The sequence below is a fragment of the Acomys minous genome, assembly GCF_964271855.1.
Source record: "Acomys minous genome assembly, chromosome: 19".
NCBI lineage: Eukaryota > Metazoa > Chordata > Mammalia > Rodentia > Muridae > Acomys > Acomys minous.
Window position 1 is genome coordinate 4,023,641 of NC_140499.1, and position 16,500 is coordinate 4,040,140.

At 33.5% G+C, this 16,500-nt stretch overlaps 1 protein-coding gene across 6 annotated transcripts in view; it reads right to left on the bottom strand.

Moving 5' to 3' along the window:
- NAALADL2 (N-acetylated alpha-linked acidic dipeptidase like 2) overlaps positions 1-16,500 on the bottom strand; it is a 1,351,869-nt gene that overhangs the window by 1,035 nt on the left and 1,334,334 nt on the right. The window lies entirely within an intron of this gene.

The window sequence follows — 16,500 nt, forward strand, 5'->3', positions numbered from 1 at the left end:
TTTTGCTGTACCTTTTGTACCCTGTATTCCTTAATTTTGAACTATTTTCTTCCCTGTTTTCCTTGTTTAAATCCCCTGTTTTCCAAGTTCCATGAACCCCTTTTATGTTTTCTTGCCTCTACTCATATTTACACTCATCTGGACACACAGTTCACAGTTACGGGTTATGGCATGTATATGACATAAAAACTACAATGTTTCTCTTTCCGAGCTTCAGTTACTCTATTAATATAATATTGTCTCAATCCATTCATTTTCTTACAAATTCCATAGTTTATTTCTATCTATTGCTGCCTAAAGTGCCATTGTACACATGCATCATATTTTTCAATCTATTCATCTTTTCATGAGCATCCTGCCAATTCTTTATCCTTTCTATTGTGATAATAATATTGATAACAATGAAGTGTGTCTCTAGAAGCATGTAAATTTTGAGCATATGTCCGGAATATTTACAGATGGACCACTTGACACTTTTACTTTTTGTTTGTTTGTTTGGTTGGTTGGTTTTGGGGATTGGTTTCTTTTTTAGATGCCTTCACATTGATTTCCATGGTGACTCCACTAGTTTAAATTTCTAATAATAGTTAATAAGGGTTCACTTTTATCCACTTTATCCTCCCCAGATCTTGTGTCATTTGTACTTCTTAATGGTAAACATTTTAAATATAATGGGACAGAAACTCAAATTTTAATATGCATTTATATGATGAACAGATATGTATTAAATACTTTATCTTTTTTTTTTTTTTTGGTTTTTCAAGACAGGGTTTCTCTGTGGAGTCTTGTCCATCCTGAACTCACTTTGTAGACCAGGCTGGCCTCAAACTCACAGCGATCTGCCTGCCTCTGCCTCCCAAGTGCTATATTAAACACTTTAAAAATCTTTATTTGCCTTCTATATTTCTTCTTTTGATAACTGTCCATCCAGATCATTGACTCATTTGTTGATTGTGTGTCCATAATTTTTGCAGTTCTTTATGTATTTTAGATATTAACCATTTTACTGCAGTGTACTTAAGAACTTATTTCATTCTATAGGCAACTGCCAGTTCAATTTGCCATTCTAATCCTTTTAATTTAATTTAACCCCTTTGGCAAATCTTGGGTTGTTTCCTTGCATTTGCAGTTCTCTTCAGTAATGTGCTGCTCTATAACACAAAGCAAAACATTTCCCAATTCTGACATACTTTCTTGGTGAGTTAGACTCCCAGGGTTTCTCTGCTGCTAAAACATTTTGAATAGTTTTTTATTTCTACTGCATCTTTTGAGAAATGTCTCCTTTTTTCTCATTAGGTTTTTCATTAACAAGATTGCATGATTTTCTGGTATTCATTCTATACACGGGTAGGACATGAGACAAGACATAGAAAACTGCTTTGGAGAAGGAGTAGGATTAATGCGAAAGGAGATAATGAGGATGAATGCAGTTCCAACTACAGGTTACTACAATGAAATGTACGTATGAATTGCATCGTTATTCAATACCATAATTCAACATTCAAAAAGAGAAATGAAACATGATTTGAGTGATAAGCAATCCCAAATTCCATACCCATGGACATTATGCATTTCAGAAACAATTTATAATCACCTCAATTAAATAGAACAGTATAAGAAAAAAAAACATTCTAAGATGAAACTATATTTGGACTCAAGTTTTGATTTTTACATGCACAAACTATTTTCTAGATCTGGACTGAGATGACCACTTTGAAAGTTGGCAAATGAACTGTGAGTCATGTTATGACAAAACTCACCCAGAGCACAGGAAATCTGTAGTTCCCAATGCACAGAAGAGCAGCAGCACAAAGTACCTCTCCCACTGTGGATAGTGGCCCCAAATTTATATCCTAGGCTAGTGACCTGAAATGTACAATATTTCCTCATACTGGCTTTCCCTCAGACATATGTCTTTGATATAGATAAAAAGCATGTTAAGTTTTTATGGTCCCAAAACATGACAGTGAATCTTAATTGAGCAAAAGAGTCATCACTATCCTCCCACAACTGAAGATGCAATGGGCTAATCTTCAGGAGTAGTAAACCCTCCACTGTGGAAATTTATCTTTTGCATTTCCTACAGAATTTAAAAAACTTAATATAATTATGCAACAACAACAAAGCATTCAATTAGAGGACAGCAATTACAGCAATTATACATTCACAGTCTTATGGGTGCTGTATTATTTCATGATTTAAAGAAAATGGAATTGTCACTAATATGTGAACTGAATGTGTTTCCCATAGATGTTGAGATTACAATGGATTCTATGTGATCCTGGGGAACATCGGACAGAAGGAAAGGAAGAGACTGCACAATGAAGACTGAACTACAGGTACATGTGAGCAAGGAGACTTATTTTGTCACATAGACTGAGATTTCAGGATGAGATTGTGAATCTTTTTACCACAGTGGGTTAGTAAAAGATTGAGGTTTTAAATGTGTGAATATATATATATATATATATATATATATATATATATATATATCATATATATTTATCATATACATAGCAAAATATTTACATTCTCCTGCTAGTGCTTATAATATTTTTCATTTGGAAATGTGCTTGGAGGCATTGCATATAGCACAATACACATGTGTAAGTGAGAGAAAATCTTGAGGGAGTCAGTTCTCTTCTTCCAGTATATGTGCTCCACAGATCAATCTTAGGTTAGCAACCTTTATGCAATTGAGCCACGACCTCTGACTTTCAGATTTACTTGATGGTTTGAAAGTTTGTGAAATTATAACAAGAACATAAGAATTACTGAAGTAGCTTAAATTATCTTCCTTAGATAATAATTTTTAAATAAAAATGAGACCAATGAAGAGGGAAAAACAAAAGAAACCAAATAATGCATAAATAAAGATACATTTAAGGAATGTTCAACAAAGAGATGAAATATCCTAGGACAGTCTCATGCATTGTCTCCTACATAATGTAACCCCACAAAACTTGATATTCTCATTGTAACATAGGCACTGGTAACAGAGTGTTTCATCATGACATAGGGATTAGTTAACGGACATTCTCATCATAAAATAAGCATTGGTGGTAGATACTATCATCACAACATAGGCATTGGTAATGTTTAATCTCACCATAACATAGGCATTGATAATGCTTATTCTAATCATAACATAGGCACTGGTAACAGAATTCAGTAAAAGAAGTGTGATCTTATGGCTAGTAAACCCACAAACCTTATAGAAATCAGTAATCAAGCAGACAAAGCATGCATTTTATGCTTATATCATTAAAAAACTGTTTAAAAGTCAAGTAATTTTAAAGATAAAAGAGATGAGTTTGTTTTAGTCATATGAACAGTACTCCTTTGTATGAAATTTATATTAGGATTTTTAAAATATAAATTTGAGTAGAATAAACAAACAACTTTCATACTATTTACCATTTTTAATCTTCTCTCTGTGCTGTTAATTTCATGCGTCATCATGAATAATTTTATTCAAACTAATTTCCAGGATCAAAAAGTAATTAGACATTATCATTAACTATTATTAAATATTTTCATTCTTAGATATCATATTTTTACCCTAAGAAAAATAATATAACATAATGTGGGACAATAAAGATATCCTCCACAAAGAACGTTCAAGTCTAAAGCAGCAAAAATACAGGTACATTCACTAGCATTTAACATTGGAAAACAATACAAGAATTTCCCCAAAGACATCATAATGGAGTCTGAAGAATGCCAACAGTTGTCTTTCCTAACAATTGAGAATGTATAACCTGCCTTCATGATGACAATAAACATGCTATATGAACAGAAATATTTGCTTTGGGTATATGAAATTCCATAAGGAGCAAGATGAATTTTTCATGTTACGTGATGCCAGAGCTTTCTGTATTTCCATGTAATCTCACAGAAGTTGAAATTGAGTCAAACGTAGTTTAAGTGTAGGAAACTTGTAGCAAGTTATTATATAAGATAAATGGTTATATCCATTTTCACTCAAATTGGATACAGATAAAAATAGAACTCCAGCAACTAAAAGTCTAGTTGAGTGTGAATGACAAGTATTCTTCCATCATAATTTGAAGGACACTTACGTAGGTGCTGCTGTGAGATAGCAAAGTTTATCTCCACTATAATAACAGAACACATCTTCACCTTGTTTATTACATCACTTGAAAATCAAACTAGGAATAACCAAACTCTCTTAAATTTTCATTCCCAAGATAATTTCTCTTAGTGACTTTTAAAAGTAGCTTATGTTTCCAGTTTCTTTTTTGTGTATGAAGGCTAGTTAGCTTCCTGCTTACATAACACATTTCTGTATTAGCATTCTTTTGCAAAAAAAAAAACCTAGCATATTATAATTTTCCTTGGAACATGTGTTTAAGACTATACTGAAACCCTGGCAAGATTTAGATCTGTTCCTATATTGTGATGTATCTTGTAATTCTGAAGTGTTTCTTATATGTTCTAACAATAACCCTATGTGCTGTAGCATTTTCTCAGATAAGCAAAACTACTATTGTACCACTTTCAGAAACAAATTCTCCATGCTCCTGAAATGTTTCAATTACTTCAATGAGTCTGGTAGAAATGTCTAAGCCAAGAGCTTTCTGTATTCCCATGTGATATCACAGTAATTGAAACTCAGTCAAATGTAATTTAAAGGTTAGAAAAGCCTGTAGTGTATCGAAGACCTCAAATGTCTTTCTCTTCCAATTACATACCAATACATTTCATATTAAGAAAGACTGAAAATCAACTAATAGACTGTTTAAAAAGTCACATGTAGAGCAGGAAAAAAGAGTAGAAAACAATGGGAAATTGTACATGAAGAAAGTTTCCAGGAATAGAGTCTCTAGGCTACAACCGTAAGAATTTATTTTTATTTTTTTGTAGACATTGACCATAGAAAGAATTGCTTTAGTCCAATTCATACATTTTTTTCCTATAGAAAAAATGATGGAGAACACTGCTCTAACTCAATCAATCACATTTAAAATTTCATATATGTAATATGTATCCAAGTATGGCATGTATAGACATCAGACATAATTCAAATATTACTTAACTGGAAACATTTTATTAGTTATTGTGCTTAACATAACATTAATCCTACCCACATGCCTATCTTCTTTCATATGTAATAATTTGGGTCTTGTAAATGTAATTCATAGAGTTCTGCTGAAGACCCCCTACACACAAAAACAAACATAAAGGAAAATGTAATGCATTATTGATGGCACTAATGAAATTACAATACACATCACTCATTGTAATGGGTCTGTTTCAATGACACATCACAATAACCAGGAGAGTTGTTCTAAATCAAATACCTAATCAATAACTCTAGGTAGTGTCAAGGGAGAGAAGAAGCATTTATCCTTGACTGATAAATATTTCTAATTCTATATACGCAAAAGAAAAGTGTAGAAAAATGAATTTTGAGACAAATGCATCTAAGATCTTCATGTACCATGTACAGTTGTGTGAATTATGAGGAAATTAGTCATGGAAAAATAGAAATAATGCCACCCTTTTAGGTATCTCTTCTTCTATAAGTAAATGAGCATGGGATGCTGCCCACTATCACCTGAATTAATAATATGCATTATACTATATGCTTTATAATGCAAACTTCTAAATTAAATCACAATAAATAAAAAGGTATTGCTTTCATATAACTGACTGTTATGCATGCTAAGCAGAGAGAAAGTCCATTTCAATTATGTATGATGTTTTCTAATTCTTTCATGAGCTGCACTAACTGCACCCCATCTTGACAAGCAGATTACTATATTTGTATTGATTTAAAAAAATCATTGCACATGGATACTCTGCCTATTAGAATTAACAAAATATGCAGATATTCTTGGATAAACTGAATTTTGTAGTATCTAAAGTTTTCAGAGTAATAACTGAGGCAATTATTGATATGGTCAAGGCACAGACCATTCATTAGAAAGGCAAAGGAACTTGTGGGAAGAAATGACTACAATCAGGGATGGGGGTTAATGCTAGGGTTAGAGCATGCACTGAATGTATCTCTGTCCTGGGAGTCAGTCTTCATCAAAAGCAAAGCAAAACAACACAAAACACAACACAACAAATGCCTATAATCACTTTCCTCCCTGAATGCAGGCCCATTTAAATATTTATTTCTAACTCATATCCTAAGTGTTAAGATCCATTTTACCAGTTTAAATCCTTAAATCTGGTCTAATCTTAATATTTGCTTTGATAAAGGCAATGTGGCATATATAGCAAGCCCATGTCCCACCAATTGTGGCAGGTTTTTCTCTCACTTCCAAGCTGTTATACAATCATTATTAGGTTATTCCACTTAGGAGGAGAACAGTGGATTACAGAGGATATGATCATCTGAGGCCTGTGAGGAGTTTCCTTCAGATAGTAGGGCAGAAAGAATGTTGGATACATATACACAGTGAGATATGAACAGCCAAGCCTGGCTTGGAAGCACCACAAAGTTGGGTCTAGCATACATAGCTGTAGTAGAGGATTATAAACAAAATAATTGACTGTTTCTTAAGATAATAAATCTTGGGATGATTTTTAATATGTCATTAATAGAGTTATAGTGATTGTCTTCCTTGTGAAGAAGGACAGAGGTTAGTTAGTATAGGAATCCATTTCTTATTCATTCCTAATAAATCAACAGAGCACAATGAGACATATAGATTATCAATTCTTTAAACAAGCAGATAAATATAGATGAATGCTTGAAAATTGTGAATTATGAAGTATGCATTACAATACTTTGTTATCTCTGTTGATTAGCAAAAGTCAGTTTAAAGATTGTCAAGTAGCTTTTTGCTTCAAAGAAGAAACCAACGATAACATTACCATGAACTGAATGTTTGTATTCCACCCAAAGTCTTAACCTCTGTGATGTGTTAGTATGATGAAGTAATTATTTTAATATGTGTTAACAAGAGTGGAATCCCCATGGTGAGATGAGTACAGGAAGAAAGATTATTTCATCTTCTCTCCACCATAGTAGGATCTCAGAAAGGAGCTAGCCATTTGTAAAATATAAATGAATCACTACTAGAAACTGCTATACTGGCACTCTGATGTGGGACTTCTAAGACCCTAAAACTCTGAGGAAGAAGTTCTTAATTTTCGATCAATCCATTGCATGATATTTTGTCTTACATAGGCTCATGTAAGAAAGTAATCAAAGTATACCAGAATGGATCATCTTGCTAAGTTATAGCCAGGGATTAGATTATAACTATTCTATTTCTATTATGCTAGAGAAACAACTGTTGTCTATGCAGTGATAGCCAAAGCTTTTCAATAAAACTCACTACCTAATTTTTCAAGTAATTTTTTAGTGTGATTGAAGAAGATTCTCTTCCTTTACAGAGTCTGATGGTTGTCAAATAGACAAACAAATATCTGTGCACAAAGCATCTTCCATGATTACAAAGGGGGAGATAGAAGTTAGAAAAGACTTTTACTAACTCTTAGAACTCCGTACTTGGACAAGAAGCTGATGCCGCTAATCACTCCTCTTTGTCATACTCTTTCACTCTCAATTTTTTGCTGCAATTTTCTTTCCATCTTACTTCCAACTGTGTAAAAAACCTGAATGACAAGATTTACACAACTGCCTTTCTTTTCTTATTTATTTCCATTTCTATCCTGTATATAAGATATATCATACTCTGTGACTAATACTGACTGCAAGCCTAGTAGGATCTAGAACCCTCTAAGTTACAAGCCTCTTTACAAAGCTTATGAAATGTTTTCTAGATTATATTAGCCTGTGATCATATATATGAAGGATTACCTAGACTACATAAATTAAGGGAGAAAAATGACTTTATTTGTGGCCAACATCACTCAATGGATTGGAGCTTCAGACTGAATTTTTTAAAAAAAGAAAGCCACAGGACTCCCCAAGCTCTATTTAACCGAGTCTCTGCATCAGATTTAGTCAGTTGCTGGGTGTGCTTCTCAGATGACAGATATGCTAGGCTCCTGTCTGTTAACATAGCAGAGTATGTTAATGGTGTCAAGGATTGGCTTTCCCAATGGGTTGGGTCTTGATGTGTTGGGGTGTGTTGAGTGTGAGGGCTCCCCTTTTCTGAGGAGAAGGGGAGGAGGAATATGAAGAAGAAAGTGCGAGGGTGGGATTGGGAGGAGAGGAGTAAGGGGCCTAAAATAGGGATGTAAAGTTGATATATAAATATATAAAATATATAAATCACAAAAGAAACAAATTTATATATAATTTTAACTTTTTTATGTTAACACACTTAAATAATTATAGAGAATGAAATTAGTCCAATTAATTAATTTTATATTTATTATGTATTTATAGTATACTTTCAGACCATAGTGCTTTATTATAAATTTAGATAATTATTTTGAAAAGAGCTGCTGTACAGTAAACTTTTGTTGAGTCTCTTTGAAACCAACTATGTTATTCAAAACAAATACTTCAGCATCATGAGGATATTGTAATGTTTGCCTAATTTTATTTGGAAGGAAAAGCACACACAAAGTATAGTAATTAACATAACAAAGTTCTAAACATTGTTGTCAAGTGTTGCAGATTCTTAATGCACAAATGTTTTAATACAAAATCACTTACAAACAAAAAGGTTAATTTTCATATTTAAAAAAACTGAAGCTATTAACTCAGCAAATACTGACCTGCAGACATATGGATGCATAAACAAATTGCTATGCAATTATTTTAAGATACATATGAGTATCTGTGTGAATTTATGTGCATTGGGTAGGTGTAGGTCAGAAGCTCAGAAGACAAGGGGCCTTATTTTCTCCGAATTGGATTTACAAGCAGTTGTGAGCTACCTACTATGGGAGCTAGGATGCAACTCAGGTCTTGCACAAGAGTTGTAAACTATTTTCACCACTAAGCCATTGTTCCAGGCCTGACATTTTTTTCTGGTATACAGAAGGTTTATTGTGGGAAATGGGGAGATGGCCTGGAGAAAAGTAAGAGTGTGTATGCTATGAGGAGAGAGAGGGGGGGGTGGGAGGGAGGGAGGGAGAGAAGGGACATGCCTATTATGAGAGGTCATGTACAGAGGTAACAGAGAGGTTGTGGAGCCTTGCAATTTTTAAAATACTAAAATTATCTGATTTTTAAGATTTGTGAATTTTTTCAAAATGTAAGTGTGAAATAGATACAATTTTATTAGTTATATAAAAGTTAACTATGAAAACAATCCTAATTCTGTACAGTGGTGGCACATGCTTTTAAACTCTGCACTTGGGAAGCAGCAGCAGGCTGACCCTCTACGATTTGAGGCCAGCCTGGTCTACGGAATGAGTTACAAGAAAGTCAAGACTATTCAGTAAATCTCTTCTCAAAAACCAAACCTAACAAACAAAAACACTAAAAAACAAAATGCCTGATTTTATGTAAACAATATAAATATCATCTTAGACTTTAGGAACACCAAATAAAGAGCATCATCTGCTCATAGGACAAGACAAGCAGAAGGCTGGGAAGGGTTCTCAAAAGACATTAAAATACAATGTCTATCTGGTTATACCAAGACGATGTAAATATGTTTAGATTAGTAATTAATGTATTTAGTTATATACACACAACACACACACACACACACACACACACACACACACACACTGAACATGAGTTTAGTGAGTGATGCCATAGTTTATAGAATTAGTAAAAAAAAATGGTCAGAACTAGGGAAGAAGAAAAGAAATTAAGGAGGAGAAATACCAGAGGCTTTGTGCAAGATCCTCTTGTAGAAAAATCTGTGTTATGACATGTATTTGTAAGAATCCACATGGTCACTATTGCAATAGGTCTCAATCAGCTATGACAAACTGCTATTGCTCAGCATTGTCTCTCTCACCAAGAAAGTCTTCATCTGCAACTCATGGACATAACTGAAACTTGCTTGTTTTAGTTACCTATTCATTGCTGTAACAAAAACAGTTTAATGAAGGAAACATTAATTTTGACTCACAGTTTGGGGAGTAGTATATCATGTTGGCAGAAGAGTAAGGCAACCGGCCACATTGTATCTATATTTATACAAAGTATAAAGAAGTGAATTTCTGCCCTCACTTCCCTTCCCACTCTTTCAGTTTGAGACTCCAGCATATTAAATTGTAGACGACAAATTTAGGGTGTATCTTCTCAGCTCATTTGGCCTAATCCAAAAAAAAAAAATGCCTTCATAGATATAACCAAAAAATTGTCTGCTAAGCAATTCTAGATTTTGGCAAATTGATGATCAATATTAGCTATCACACATCTAAAGATATTTGTTTTTCACTTTTCAGATTTTAGGAATAAGAGTGGTTGAGTGTAGGCATGTGACTATTGTCTTAGACTTGTAATGATGTTATAAAACACTATCATATTTTCTTAAAGTTTTTAGTACATCACCTAAGGAAGTCATGACAGGAACCTTATGGTGGTATGATGAGAAAGGCTGTGGCTGTCATAGGTTCACATCTTCAATTGATAGAGTTGTTTCAGAATTTTTAGGAGGCATGTCCTTTTTAAAGAGGTATACCCCTGGTAATATAGTATAGCTTCAAAAGTTTCACAGTATGTCTAATGTTTACATCACACACACACACACACACACACACACACACACACACACACATATTTTTCCTACTGCCATGCATTTTTCTCCACCATAAAGGACTCTAGCTCTCTGGAGCCATTAGCTAAATAAAGTACTTTTTAATATAAGTAACTTTGGTCATGGTGTTTTGTCACAGCAATAAAAAAGTACAAGAGGCAGGTACTGATTCAGAGGCCATGGAAGTGTATTGCCGACTAGCTGGTTCCTCATGACTTGTTCAACTAGCTTTCTTTCTTTTTTACAGTGTGAAATTCTTTATTTTATTTTACATATAAGTTTATATTATTATTATAATATATATATATATATATATATATATATATATATATATATATATATAATAAACTACTTACAGCAAGAAGAATTACAAGACAAGCAGGAATTGTATAAATGTTACATTCATAGTGTTTTGGCTATTTGTATTTGGCAGCCTTAAAGAAAACATCTTTCTTATTTTGGTGCATATAAAATTCTGAATGTAAATCAATATCTATCATATCTCATCATTATCAACTTAAAACATCTATCAACTGGCTTTCTTATAACACCTAGGATGACAAGGCCAGGAATGACCTGGAACTTCCCACATTCATCATTAAGAAAATGCATGATAGTGTTTCTTGTGGGCCAAACTGATGGGACCATTTTTCAATCATGGCTCCCTCCCTAAAATGAATCTAGCTTCTGTAATGTTGACATAAAACTAGCCAGCACACCTGTATTCTAAAGCAGGTACAAATTATATGAGTACATTTGCCCACTGTGGGGAACAAACAGAGCCTGCTTGTACCTGTGTTTCAGAGGAGTACCCTCATACCAGAAGGAAGTTATGAATCTAGACTTTAAAACAGTAACCCAGAGATCTTCTGCATTGATCACAAGAAAGAAAAATATATTCTTTTTTTTTAGAAAAATATATTTCTACAATGTTATTAATGGAATAATCCTTTATATTGCTCCTCTAATGCATAGTACATTTCTTCCTTATGGTTGATGTTAGTACTCTATAATATTCTAGAAGAGGTTATTAAATTTGATGTGTATTGGAACATCCTGAGATACCTTTCAAACTACTTAGTGGGCTGGAAAGATGGCTCAGTATGAAACTGTTGCTTTGCAAGCTAGAGAATCAGAGTTCAGATTCCCAAGTCTAATGTAAATCTTGGGTGGGCATAAGAGCTTAACTGTGATCCCAGCCTCAGAAGAGAGGGACGGGGTATGTCCAAGGAAATCTGACTTGCTAGACTAGCTGTACTTGAGATTTATGGATTTTGTTGAGACCATACTTCATTACATAAGATATAAGGGCCACTAAGGAAGATTCTGGACATCATCTTTGGGCCTATATATTCACAGATGCCCATATGCACCCTCATCCCTGTACTCACACATATGCATGCAAAAAGCTGTAAAACACAGTTACAAAATGTAAAAAATAACAGCTCAGAGGATCTAGAAACAATGAATTGTTGATATCTGATAGACTTTATAGGTTTTTTTTCTTGCTCTGAACATTAATTATACCATGACATTTACCTACTCCTCAATTACTCCAGGTAGTTATGCATTTAACAAGATCTTGGTTTTGTTCTCAAGTTAGTTTTTCCTCAGAGAAATGTATAACCATATAAAATTACGTGATTTAATTATCAGTGTTAAAATTGTAACATATTAAATATGCAGAAATAATTATTCTCATCAAATGACCCAAAATGCTTTTTAAAAGAGTCATAAAGAGTAATTAATACATTGAGTATCACTGATTTACATTTTGAGAAACAAATGGGAAGATTGTTGGAAAAGGGAGGAAGATAGTAGAAGATGCAGAGATGAAAGCTGCTTTTAGATTATTTTGCAGTGGCCATTTCTCCTGCCGGTGTGAGGAGATGGAAACTAGAAAGCCTCAGATAATATACTCCCCACATGACTTAAATAAATAAATACAGGGTTTCATTTCTCTGAATGATACCTTGAGAAAGGTCTGTCATCTGTGATCAAAAGATCACTGGCAAATGTTTAGGGTAAACTGCTTTTTCAAGCATCTGAACATCTACTGATTAAGCCTGTGCCAAAGTTACAAGGTATATTTACTCTTTTCAACATGTTGTAATTTACCCTTGAGTTCCAGTGTAGAAGGTCATTGGCTGAAGTTCTATGAGTAAGATGAATCAGGTACTGTTTGATTACCCAAAGGAAAAGAATTCAGTATTTAGTGGACTCTTGCATACAGACCCTGTTTTACTAAGATCAATCAGTCCGTGTTCTTTGTAACCATGCCTGTGTTTCTCAGTAATTGGTTACATTACCCAAATCATGAAATAGAGGGTGGAAGTCATAATTAGTTTGTTTTTTGGGTTCAGGTTGAACCATCCTAGTAACTCCTTCTAAATTTTATATACTAAACTCCTTCTAAATTTTATATACTAAACTCTGCTCATGATATCTGAATTCATTAAATAGCTACTAAATTTTCCTTTACTAATCATACTTGACTCTGTGTTTTGTTATAAATTCCTAAATCCACTCATAACTAACTTAAACTAAAAATAATAAAGATTAATATGTAATTTTTTAATAACTACATATTAGTATTTATGAGAATCTATTTTGCAAGACCTAAGTGTCATTATTTGAAATACAAATAGCTTTATTATTATGGACTCTTTCAAATAATAGAGTTTTCCATGTCTGAAATCTTGTTTTTTGAATCCTAATACTTGACTCATGAAAAAAATAATAGTTCATGTGCTGCCCCTGAGTTAGACCCTTTGGAACTGTAGATCCAAGTTGAAAGTAAAGATGTTAATAGATTCTTTGAAAAAGGCATGCTGGTACATGTCATCTTGACATTTGTTCCACACTGAGTGAATGTTCTGGCAGACACATTAATGCAATAACCCTAAACCGATACCACCCAGTGAAGTGTGAGATATACAAAAATCAGGATCTCTTGGAGAAGAATATGTACTCATCCCAAAATATACAAGTATCAGGGAGTCTGTGAGATGATGTTAAAATCTCACTAAATATATGATGATGTTGAGGTTATGTATGCAATATTTGAGATACAAAACTTTGATATTTTTAACACATGGAGAAGACAAATTCAAGAACATTTATATTTTGATGTGAGAAAAAAGATAAAGTTGCATCTTTCTCTCAGTCACAAAAAAATGGGGGAAAATTTAAACACACACACACACACACACACACACACACACACACACACATATATATATATATTGTTGAATCTTTCTCCTAATTCCACAGACAGAAAATTTTGCTTTATTTTTATCACAGAATTTTCAAATTGTTTTTCAATTCCCAGATGTAGATGACGATTACATTTATAACAAAAGCTATTCATGCTATTTAACAGCTGTGAATAAATAAAGTCTTTGAGGATAAGCTATACACGATTTCCCCTCCTGTGGTTTTATGAGCAAATAAAGCATCAGCTCTGAGATGCTTTATGCCTGACAGCATGTGGTAACTCTTTCTCATTCATTCTTGCTATTTTTGTTTTTATTACTTGTCGATATATTTTAAGATAATACATGTATGTACATATTTATCCATGGCTACTGTTCAAATTTATATATACAGATTTGCATATGTCATATGGGCACATGTATACAAGAATAGATACAGTCATATAGTTTGCATACATAAATACATACACAAAGTATTTAAATAGAACTACATTAAACCTATGAGGAAAAATCCTAAATTTTATAACTCCTTCTCCAAATCCAATAGCTAAACTAAAAGCTGATTATTATAATGTAAAGTACAGTGTTCAATAGTGAAGAAAATCAATAAAAATAAAGCCATTCCAAAATAAACAAATATATGAATGACAAAGTACTAATTATATTTATGCTTTATGCTCATCAGAGAAATATGTGAGCACACAAAACTCCTATAATTCACAGACTATAGACAATTCTCACTGTAGCCTATACTGGTATTTATTCTCAAGTCCTCATAGTCTCTATTCTATTCTAAGCATAATCTTCAAATCTTAACACTAAGTAAACTTTCTTAAATTAAAATAGAGCTTTCTTAAAAGGCATAATTATAGCAGACAACCTACCAGATTAAATAGCTCGGGAGTCAACTGTTGCCCTCAATTATATGCTTTGTATTATATAGGATCCATTGTGATCTTCTTCATAGTGTGTTAGTATAATATAAAATGAAAAATGTTGAAGACAAGTGTGTATTTAAAATTATTGAGAGAAAAATGCAAGGGGATATTAAGTGCTGCATAACAGAAACATGTCCAGTGATTACAGACCAGTGTCTTTTCTCACAGAGTAATATCAGGGCAGAGAGTATCCCATAGCCAGACAGTAGATCGAACAGGATGCAAAAAAATCTATGAGAAAGACACCAAACTTTTATAGCAAAGCAAAGTACTAACCTGGTCACTTGAGAAAGGCAGGAATCATCTTGTAATCATAGGCTTTCATACCCTATTCAGCTCTTAAAGTAGTCATATCCAAGTGCAATCATAGTAGAAAACAAATTTCAGCCTGAACTTTGGAAGGGTCATTTCAATGGGATATTTTTAAATACTGTATCTTAAGCAGCTTTAGAATGTAAATTATATCCTGTAGATATTGACTTGGTACAATAAGTAGATCAAAGATAAGACTCTCCTAAAAGTAAACAAATAAAAGCAGAGTAGGGAAACTGTGACAGTCAAATTTGTTCACTCTAATGAGAATGAGATAATTTGCAAATGATACTGCAGAAGTAAAAAGATTCTTTGACAAGGAAGCAGTCACAGATTAGGATGTTGCTAAATAAATAAATAAATAAATAGAAGGGAGATAGGGACAGGGCTGAAGGGATAGAAGAGTGATTCAGGCTTCAATATCATAGTTTGAGGCTGTGACCTGCAGGACTTCACATGGGCCTTAGTACATTGGGTTTGTAGAGAAGAAGTCATAGCAGAAGTAAAAACTCTTTATAGATGTACATTTGTGTAGTGGGGATGATTATAAAAAACAATGGAAAACCAAGAGAAAAAGTGGCTGAGAAAAAGAGAAGAGGATAGCGCTCTCTCTCTCTCTCTCTCTCTCTCTCTCTCTCTCTCTCTCTCTCTCTCTGTTTATCCTTGCATATGAAGGCCAGAAGTTGATATCAGATGTCTTCTGCAATCATTCCTGCTTTCTTATACTTTCTTTTTTGAGACCAGGTCTCTTACTGAACCTGGAATTAATCAATTCAGCTATGGTGGCTAGAAAGAAAGCTCCAGGGTCTTTGTGTCTCAACCTTTTTTTGCTGATATATTTCACTTTTTACATAGGTGCTGGGAATCTCATTTCATGACCTCATGTCTTACTGTCTGGGTCATCCCTTCAAACTGGAAATGACACTTCTTAGTCATAGAATGAATGAAATGAGAACAGGGTAGACATACTAAATAGTTAAGTCTGGACAGAAAGACTAGTGGCTGCTGTTCAAGGTTGCTTAAAATATTCTGACCTTAATTTCAGTATTTGTTTGATGCTGCACATTCAAAGTCCCAATGTGTGACATCCTGCTATACTTGTGTTCCTATCCCTCAAGACATCACTTCCAAGATGCTGACATATTATAACTGGCTTCTCTAATTCTCCCTGATTGAGTACCTCAAATAACTCCATCCATTTTGCAGATTTCAAGGAACGCCATATAGTAGATATTGTGTAGAAGCAGAAGAATGTGAACAAGATTTCCAGATATTTAAAGGAGGAAGTGAATATCTTATCTTGGAACATAAAGCTCTGAGTTTGACAGCAACTGGACTGTTCACAACCTTAGTAGGTCCATAAGTAAGTCAAATAGCCAGTATATTTTAGTCATGCCTCAGAAAAATCACACTATGACT